This window comes from Triticum urartu, chromosome 2A (genome assembly GCF_056163025.1).
Source record: "Triticum urartu cultivar PI428250 chromosome 2A, HENAU_Tu73, whole genome shotgun sequence".
NCBI lineage: Eukaryota > Viridiplantae > Streptophyta > Magnoliopsida > Poales > Poaceae > Triticum > Triticum urartu.
Genome location: NC_141874.1, coordinates 682,098,566 through 682,107,362, shown reverse-complemented (window position 1 = coordinate 682,107,362; position 8,797 = coordinate 682,098,566). Strand labels below are relative to the sequence as shown.

Below are 8,797 nucleotides of genomic sequence, written 5' to 3'. Positions count from 1 at the left end.
ATGGGAGGGAACATATTTTTGTTCGTGTTTCAGCAGGAGGCAAGGAAGCGAAAAAGCGGTGGAAAATGGCCCATGGACGTTCGGAAAGGAGTTGTTGGTTGTGGAGGATTTTGATCCGGCAAAAACCCTAGATGAATATTTGTTTGAGAAGGTCCCGATCTGGGTGTGCATTTACAATGTTCCCCTGGGGATGATGTGCAAGGAGCTAGCATAGGATATGGGGGAGCAGATCAAGGAATTGATTGAGGTGGATACGAGCGAGGATGGAACAACGTTGGGTCAATGCCTCAGGGTGAAAGTAAAGATGAAGGTTGCAGAGCCACTGATGAGAGGAATGTATCTGGACGATGAGGAAGATGAAGAAGATGAAGATGGGGACACGGTTGTGGGGGAGTTTGGGAAGAAGAAGGATGAAGAGGAGGAGAAGAATTGGTGTCACTTCCAGTACGAGTTCCAGCCTGACTTTTGCTGCACTTGTGGGAGGATGGGACACATAGACCGGGAATGCAAGAAGAGGCTAAAGAAAGGGGAGGTAGCAGAATATGGGAGATGGCTTAGGTATTTACCAGAAGGGAACCATGCTTATGAAGAACGGAGGAGAAATGTGTCGGGGTATGGAGGTGGCTATGGGAGAAGGAGATATGGATGGTCTAGCAACGATAGCAAATCTGGAAGCGATGGCCCGTCGTGGAGGAAGAAGGGTAATCGGTCCTTGGAAGGCCTGGAGAAGAGGAAGAAGGCCGAGGAAGGTGAAGTAACTAACCCACCGAAATTGAATAACACGGAGGGGAAGGAGATGGAAGGGAAGGGGGAAGACGGAGGAAGCCCAAGGGGGGCACAACCCACCAGGGTGCGCCCCCAGGCGAACCCAGGTGGGTTGTGCCCACCTCGGTGGCCTCCCGCACCGCCTCTTTGCTCTATAAATATCCCAATATTCCAGAAACCCTAGGGGAGTCGACGAAAATCAATTCCAGCCGCCTCAAGTTTCAGAACCACCAGATCCAATATAGACACCATCACGGAGGCGTTCATCATCCTCATTGGTGCCTCTTCGATGATGCGTGAGTAGTTCTTTGTAGACCTTCGGGTCCGTAGTTAGTAGCTAGATGGCTTCCTCTCCCTCTTTTGATTCTCAATACAATGGTCTCTTGGAGATCTATTTGATGTAACTCTTTTTGTGGTGTGTTTGTTGGGATCCGATGAACTTTGAGTTTATGATCAGATCTATGTTTTTATCCATGAAAGTTATTTGAGTTTCTTTGATCTCTTATATGCATGATTACTTATAACCTTGTATTTCTTCTTCGAATCTTTGGTTTAGTTAGGACAACTAGATCGATTTTTCTTGCCATGGGAAGAGGTGCTTTGTGATGGGTTCGATCTTACGGTGCTTGATTCCAGTGACAGAAGGAGAAACGACACGTACGTATGTTGGGGAACGCAGTATTTCAAAAAAATTCCTACGATCACGCAAGATCTATCTAGGAGAAGCATAGCAATGAGCGGGGAGACCGGGAGAGTGTGTCCACGTACCCTCGTAGACCGAAAGCGGAAGCGTTTAGTAACACGGTTGATGTAGTCAAACATCTTCGCGGTCCAACCGATCAAGTACCGAATGTACGGCACCTCCACGATCTGCACACGTTTAGCTCGGTGACGTCCCTCAAAATCTAGATCCAGCTGAGGCCGAGGGAAAGTTTCGTCAGCACGACGCGTGGTGGCGGTGATGATGAAGTTACCGACGCATGGCTTCACCTAAGCACTACGACAATATGACCGAGGTGGAAAACTGTGGAGGGGGGCACCGCACACGGCTAAGAAATCAACTTGTGTGTCTATGGGGTTCCCCCTCCCCCGTATATAAAGGAGGGGCGGAGGAGGGTTGGCCACAAGGGGCGCGCCCTAAGGGGGGATTCCTACTCCTAGTAGGAGTAGGTTTCCTCCTTTCCCAGTCCAAGTAGGAGAGGAATAAGAGAAGGAAAGGGGGGGCAGCCCCCTAGTCCAATTCGGTTTGGGCTAGGGTGGGCGCGCGCCCCACCTTGACCTACCTCCTCTCTTCCACTACTAGGCCCAATACTTCCCCCGGAGAATTCCCGTAACTCCCTGGTACTCCAAAAAAATACCCGAACCACTCAGAACCTTTCCGATGTCTGAATGTAGCCTTCCAATATATCGATCTTTACGTCTCGACCATTTCGAGACTCCTCGTCATGTCCGTGATCTCATCCAAGACTCCGAACAAACTTCGGTCATCAAATCACATAACTCATAATACAAATCATCATCGAATGTTAAGCGTGCGGACCCTATGGGTTCGAGAACTATGTAGACATGACCGAGACACATCTCCGGTCAATAACCAATAGCGGAACCTGGATGCTCATATTGGCTCCTACATATTCTACGAAGATATTTATCAATCAAACCGCATAACAACATACGTTATTCCCTTTGTTATTGGTATGTTACTTGCCCGAGATTCGGTCGTCGGTATCATCATACCTAGTTCAATCTCGTTACTGACAAGTCTCTTTACTCGTTCCGCAATGCATCATCCCGTGACTAACTCATTAGTCATATTACTTGCAAGGCTTATAGTGATGTGCATTACCGAGAGGGCCCAGAGATACCTCTCTGACAATCGGAGTGACAAATCCTAATCTCGATCTATGCCAACTCAACAAACACCATCGAAGACACCTGTAGATCATCTTTATAATCACCCAGTTGCGTTTTGACGTTTGATAGCACACTAAGTGTTCCTCCGGTATTCGGGATTTGCATAATCTCATAGTCATAGGAACATGTATAAGTCATGAAGAAAGCAATAGCAATAAACTAAACGATCATAGTGCTAAGCTAACGGATGGGTCTTGTCCATCACATCATTCTCTAATAATGTGATCCCGTTATCAAATGACAACACATGTCTATGGCTAGGAAACTTAACCATCTTTGATAAATGAGCTAGTCAAGTAGACGCATACTAGGGACACTCTGTTTGTCTATGTATTCACACATGTACTAAGTTTCCGGTTAATACAATTCTAGCATGAATAATAAACATTTATCATGATATAAGGAAATATAAATAACAACTTTATTATTGCCTCTAGGGCATATTTCCTTTAGTCTCCCACTTGCACTAGAGTCAATAATCTAGTTCACATCGTCATGTGATTTAACACCAATAGTTCACATATTTATGTGATTAGTTCACATCTCCATCTGACTAATACCCAAAGGGTTTACTAGAGCCTAGTTCACATCGCTATGTGATTAACACCCAAAGAGTGATCATGTTTTGCTTGTGAGAGAAATTTAGTCAACGGGTCTGCCACATTCAGAGCCGTATGTATTTTGCAAATTTTCTATGTCTACAATGCTCTGCACGGAGCTACTCTAGCTAATTGCTCCCACTTTCAATATGTATCCAGATCGAGACTCAGAGTCATCCGAATCAGTGTAAAAGCTTGCATCGGCGTAATTCTTTACGACGAACTCTTTATCACCTCCATAACCGAGAAATATCTCCTTAGTCTTCTAAGGATAATTTTGACCGCTGTCAAGTGATCCATGATACGTCTCCAAAGTATCTATAATTTTTTATTGTTCCATGCTATTATATTATCTGTTTTGGATGTTTAATGGGCTTTATTATGCACTTTTATATTATTTTTGGGACTAACCTATTAACCAAAGGCCCAGTGCAAATTGCTGTTTTTTTGCCTATTTCAGTGTTTCACAGAAAAGGAATATCAAACGGAATCCAAACAGAATGAAACCTTCGCATGGACCTTTTTTGGAACAAACGAAATCCAAGAGACTTGGAGTGGAGGTCAAGGAAGCAATGAGGCGGCCACAAGGTAGGGCGGCGCGCCCAGGGGGGCAGGCGAGCCCCCCACCCTTGTGGGCCCCTCGTAGCTCCACCGACCTACTTCTTTCGCCTATATATATACTCTTATACCCTGAAAACATCCAGGAGAGCCACGAAACCACTTTTCCGCTGCCGCAATCTTCTGTACCCGTGAGATCCCATTTGGGACCTTTTCCGGTGATCTGCCGGAGGGGGATTCGATCACGGAGGGCTTCTACATCAACACCATAGCCTCTCCGATGATGTGTGAGTAGTTTACCACAGACCTTCGGGTCCATAGTTATTAGCTAGATGGCTTCTTCTCTCTCTCTTTGGTTCTCAATACAAAGTTCTCCTCGATGTTCTTGGAGATCTATTCGATGTAATTCTTTTTGCGGTGTGTTTGCCGAGATCCGATGAATTGTGGGTTTATGATCAAGATTTTTTATGAACAATATTTGATTCTTCTCTGAATTCTTATATGCATGATTTGATATCTTTGCAAGTCTCTTTGAATTATCAGTTTGGTTTGGCCTACTAGATTGATCTTTCTTGCAATGGGAGAAGTGCTTAGCTTTGGGTTCAATCTTGCGGTGTTCAATCCCAGTGACAGAAAGGGAACCAACACGTATTGTATTGTTCCCATCGAGGATAAAAAGATGGGGTTTATATCATATTACTTGAGTTTATCCCTCTACATCATGTCACCTTGCCTAATGTGTTACTCTGTTCTTATGAACTTAATACTCTAGATGCATGCTAGATAGTGGTCGATGTGTGGAGTAATAGTAGTAGATGCAGAATCATTTTGGTCTAATTGATTCGGACGTGATGCCTATGTTTATGATCATGCCTAGATATTCTCATAACTATGCGCTTTTCTATCAATTGCTCGGCAGTAATTTGTTCACCCTCCGTAATATATGCTATCTTGAGAGAAGCCACTAGTGAAACCTATGGCCCCCGGGTCTACTTTACATCATATAAGTTTCCAATCTACAATTCTAGTTTACTATTTATTTTGCAATCTTTACTTTCCAATCTATACAAAAATACCAGAAATATTTATCTTATTATCTTTTCAGATCTCACTTTTGCAAGTGGCCGATTAACAACCCCTTTATCGCGTTGGTTGCAAGGTTCTTATTTTTTTGTGCAGGTACTAGGCGACTTGCATGTAGTCTCCTACTGGATTGATACCTTGGTTCTCAAAAACTGAGGGAAATACTTACGCTACTTTGTTGCATCACCCTTTCATCTTCAAGGGAAAACCAATGCATGCTCAAGAGGTAGCAATCCACTCCTAGATCATTATTGTACCCTCTTGCCAAACTCTTGGTGAGGTACACAATAGGTCTGGTACATAGCATAGCATACTTTATAGAACCTATGGCTGAGGCATAGGGAATGACTTTTCATTCTATTTCTATTTTCTGCCGTGGTCGGGTTTTGAGTCTTTACTCAACTTCACACCTGCAACACAGGCAAGAACTCCTTCTTTGACTATTCCATTTTAAACTCCTTCAAAATCTTATCAAGGTATGTACTCATTGAAAAAACTTATCAAGCTTCTTGATCTATCTCTATAGATCTTGATGCCCAATATGTAAGCAACTTCACCGAGGTCTTTCTTTGAAAAACTCCTTTCAAACACTCCTTTATGCTTTCCAGAAAATTCTACATTATTTCCGATCAACAATATGTCATTCACATATACTTATCAGAAATGATGTAGTGCTCCCACTCACTTTCTTGTAAATACAGGCCTTATCGCAAGTCTGTATAAAACCATATGCTTTGATCACTTTATCAAAGCATATATTCCAACTCCGAGATGCTTGCACCAATCCATAGATTGACAAAACCATTAAGGAAAGTAGTTTTGACATCAATTTGTTAGCATCTTTAGGATTGACAAAACCTTCTTGTTGCATCATATACAACTCTTGTTTAAGAAATCCATTCAGGAAAGTAGTTTTGACATCAATTTGCCAGATTTCATAAAATGTGGCAATTGCTAACATGGTTCGAACAGACTTAAGCATTGCTACGAGTGAGAAAATCTTATCGTAGTCAACACCTTGAACTTGTCGAAAACCCATTTGCGACAATTTGAGCTTTGTAGATAGTAACACTACTATCAGCGTCCGTTTTCCTCTTGAAGATCCATTTATTCTCAATGGCTCGCCGATCATCGGGCAAGTCAATCAAATGCCATACTTTGTTCTCATACATGGATCCCATCTCAGATTTCATGGCCTCAAGCCATTTTGCGGAATCTGGGCTCATCGTCACTTCCTCATAGTTCGCAGGTTCGTCATTAAGGACAGTAAAACTGAGCCTAAAGCGAGCTCTCTCACGCACTCAGCAATTTCGGCCGTCGGATGCGTCATTTGGATTGTTTTTGGCCGTAGGATTATTGTTTCAGAGCGATTTTTTCACAACTGGGCCAGCTGTCCTGATGGGCAGCTATTCTGGAGACTTTTTTCAAGGCCTGTCGTTGATTGGGCTTCAGTGGCCCATTCAGAGCGCTCGATGCTTCCTTGCCCATTTATCATCTGCATCCATCCAACCACGGTCAGGTGAGGACCAAGCCGAGGCGACGCTAGCGAGGGAACCGGCGGTCGAGGGGATCTAGCGGACGCCAGCCGCGCGAAGGATCCATCGCTCGAGGGAATCGGCGTCATCTCTCCTGATCTGATGGCGGTGATGGAAGGAGGAGTAACGGGCCAGCGGGCTACCAGCGACAAAGGACTTGCGGTGGCGACGGCGGGACTCAACAGATGAGTTCCGGCAGCGAGGTAGCACGGTTGGGGTGGAGAACTCGACTTCTTTACTCAAGGTATGAACTCAACCAAGTGACATCTCCCTTTGTTTCTTAATCTCCCCATCGGCCAGACAAAACCTTTCATAACTGCTTCATCTGATGTCTCTATCTCTCTACTCTGCCAGATCCTCTGCACCCACCCCTGGTGCCGCCGGCAGAAACCCTAGCAACAGCGGCCTCACCTGGCCGCGCCCTTAATCTATTGTACGCACACCCGCGGCATTGAGGATGACGCCTCCGCGAGGTTGCCACGATGAATCCCACGCCAGCGTTCTAGCCTTCCAGGTACTACCTAAGGGCGCAGGCACGAATTGCAGTGCCTCACGCACTCATCAGTGATGGTGACGGAGCCGTCGGCCATCAGGGTAGGAAAGCACCTTCGAGACGAGCAAGGGGAGTTGAGGTGCGCGAAGTGATCCAGAGGGCAGGTGCACGAGGGAATCCAGCCCGACGCGCATTAGCTGAGGCGCTTGAGGGGAGCCGATCCTGCCGACGAGGGTGTCCAGGCGACGAGGACTACAAATGCCACAGACTGGTTCTGATCTGTTGGTTTGGAGGATTCTTGTGGGCTAGATATCCATATTTGTAATTCTCTGATGTTTCCTGAAGCATGGTTGTGGGCAACGGTCCCCTGATGCTGCACGTGCTAGTATAAAAGGTCATCCGAAAGACAGTATTTGGGTCTCACATCATCAGCATCAAGTCACCAAACATATCAGCGGCTAGGGATGTCAGGGATGCCCATCAGACAATATATATGTATATCAGTACTAATATGTCCTATATTCAACATTTGGATCTAACATAGGGAACTCAAGACCTGTCCAATTAAGGCCAGATGGTTCATAGACTCCATTGATCCTTATGTTGTTCAAGAATTTCAGCATTTTTGATCTAACAATTGATTTGACAAGTCTGGGATGTGATTTTCTGGCTTGGGTAGTTATTTGTAGTACGTATTTATTTTGATAGCCAACACTTCAAAACAATGAAAATACGATCTTCTCAGGCTGAAAGCATGGACATGCTTCCCACTTTAGTAGGTACTTCTGTGCCACTGATCGATTTCAAGTAATACAACAATTCTACTGTCATTTTTTTCTTTTTGTGTCCAGTTTGCCTATCATTCTAATCACACTGTCGGTATTTCATATTCATGTTCAGACTTTCATACTCTTAAGAACTGGATGACTATCTATTTTGTGCGTTCATACTCAGATCTCTTGATTCTCTAGACAATGATGACATAGGAAATTTTAATTATATTTGTGATTTCTTCCATGGAAATTAAAATTATGTCTGTAACATCTCCAATTGATTCATGTGTATCTTCACTACTTGATTCATTATATTAATTTTAATTTCCCACACAATTAACATTATGGCGTAGTTGATTTATGGTCTGCCATATTATCTTCAGTTTTGAGATTTGTCGATGCAGTTGACGTGCCTCAGTTGAATGAAGTGAATTTGCAGATAACATAGTTAAATAGTCTCATTCAGATTTAGACTTGGGCATGGTGTCATCTCATCCGTATATAATCTTACACTGCATACTGTGGAAAATCTGAATGTCTTTTCACCACATGTGTGTTGATAATCCACAACACAAACAAAAAGGTATAAAAAGGTTGATTGCCAATTCTTTTACTTTTACTTTGTCCCTTTTTCTATGTTCATTATTTATGTCACTTCTAGATAATTGGTATAATAATTTTAGGTCATGGCTTCACCTTATGGAAATAAATCTTTCGTAGAGAAGATATTTCAACTGAGGTATCTACTACAAAACTTTGGAGAAGGAGCATACCTGGAATATTATGTTCTCTTCCTGAAAGTTTTCTCAAACTATTCATAGACAATGAAATGAAACTCAATTATTCAATTTCCTTGCGATTCGGGTAGGGATGAAAATGGAGTGGAAACTTCCCGTTTTTCCGGAGGAAAAATGGAAACGGAGAGGAGATATGAAAACGAAAATGGAAATTTGCAAAACGGAAGTGGAAATGGAAATTTTTATGCGGAAACAAAAACAAAAACAGAATGGTGTTTTCCGGTGGAACATGCATGGAAATGGAACTTTCTGTTTCCGTGAATATGGAATTTTTGTTTTT

General features: G+C 43.5%; 1 pseudogene; it reads left to right on the top strand.

Annotated features, from left to right (window-relative positions):
* Nucleotides 1-8,168, top strand: LOC147986699 (uncharacterized; annotated as a pseudogene).
* Nucleotides 8,169-8,797: the final 629 nt, after the last annotated feature.